The sequence below is a fragment of the Colobus angolensis genome, unplaced genomic scaffold, assembly GCF_000951035.1.
Source record: "Colobus angolensis palliatus isolate OR3802 unplaced genomic scaffold, Cang.pa_1.0 Scaffold407, whole genome shotgun sequence".
In the NCBI taxonomy this organism is placed as follows: domain Eukaryota; kingdom Metazoa; phylum Chordata; class Mammalia; order Primates; family Cercopithecidae; genus Colobus; species Colobus angolensis.
In genome coordinates this window covers 509,540-511,087 of record NW_012117455.1, presented here as the reverse complement: position 1 = coordinate 511,087, position 1,548 = coordinate 509,540, and the positions used below count along the sequence as shown (strand labels likewise).

At 56.3% G+C, this 1,548-nt stretch overlaps 1 non-coding gene across 1 annotated transcript; it reads left to right on the top strand.

The window, feature by feature from the left end:
• The first annotated feature begins 39 nt into the window (after window positions 1-39).
• On the top strand, window positions 40-111 carry TRNAT-CGU. The gene has a single exon. It is a non-coding gene; the product is annotated as a tRNA-Thr (tRNA).
• Window positions 112-1,548: the final 1,437 nt, after the last annotated feature.

Here is a 1,548-nt window from a genome sequence, read left to right as displayed (position 1 = left end):
CGCCAGGATAGAGGTTCGCGAAGGCGCCATCGTAACGCAGGCGCGGTGGCCAAGTGGTAAGGCGTCGGTCTCGTAAACCGAAGATCGCGGGTTCGAACCCCGTCCGTGCCTGGTGTCTCAGCTTTGCCCTGGAGGGAGGAGACTTTTTAGGAGTGGTCGACTCCTGCCGCATTCTGCGAGTAGATCCTTTCCACTGGACTGCAGACCTGACCAACTGTTTTCCTTCAAGGGTTTGGGTTCAAGTTCCCCTCCTTCCCTTGCAGAAGGTTGAAGTCTGGGTGGTCCAGCCTCGGCGCGTCTGGGCGGCAAATCTGGCCGACCCCGGCGATCGGATCCGTACACACAGCTACCCCTGGGACGCTTCATCCCCTGGGAGAAGGTGGAGGGCTCCGGGGGTGGGGCGGGACTCGCAAACTCAAAGGTTCGGCTGCAGATCATGGCCTCAGGGAAGCTCCAACACCCTTGGGGCAAGGAGATTTCCAGCTTCTGGCGTTTGGCTTAAGGGCCCCTCCACATTCTTCTGCACAGGAAAATCCAATTTTATCCGCTCTAACAAAAGCCCTGCCGTTGCCTGATACAGAGCCCACACCCAGAGTCAGCTGGTGTCTGTCTGGCTTGCTATTTTTGAAAGGAAATCCACTGTAGGCATTGCATTCGAAAAAGAAGCAACCCTGCCCAGGCTTGGAGCAATTCTGACACGCAAATCTGAAACCTCCCGCTCTGAGCCCCCGCTTGCCCCTCTGTAAAATGGGCGCTTGTGAGCAGCTGCCGGGAAAGGCTGCTGCTTCGGAGGCGGCCTCCGTAAACGCAGCTCCCTTCAGATCACACAGGTTTTCTTTGCATCACGAAGGATGCACCAAGGGGCTGCTGGAATGGCTTTGAAGACGTTATGCAATGACCCCAATCCAGGACCGCCGCATCGTGCACTCTGAAACCCGGCTTGAGTGAATTTGGGGAAGCCTGTATGAGTCTGAGATTCCTAACTGGAGGAGGCGTTCGTGGAGCGCCTCGTGTGTACCTGGTGGAACTGGATTCTGCGCTTCCCTCGGTGAACTGGCCAGGCCAGAACGGGCTCTCGGAGGGAGACACAGGGAGAGAGGGAGGGAGCAGGAGCTCCGGGGGTAAGTGTCCCCCTTCTACAGCAGGGGTTCCACACTTGTGAGCGTGCATCCGCCTCCCCTAGAGGGCTTGTTAAACACTGATTCCGCATTCAGCAGCTCCGAGCTGGGCCCAGATCATTTGCATTTCTAACAAGCTCCCTGGAGATGCTGATGTTGGACCGCACCTTGAGGACCACTGTTCAAACGAGAGCAATATTCTTTTTTTTTTTTGAGACAGAGTCTGGCTTTCTTGCCCAGGCTGGAGTGCAGTGGCACGATCTTGGCTCACTCCGAGATCTCTGCCTCCCGGGTTCAAGCAATCCTCCTGTCTCAGCCTTCTGAGTAGCTGGGATTACAGGCGTGCGCCACCACACCCGGCTAATTTTTGTATTTTTAGTAGAGACGAGGCTTCACCATATTGGCCAGGCTGGTCTCAAACTCCTGACCA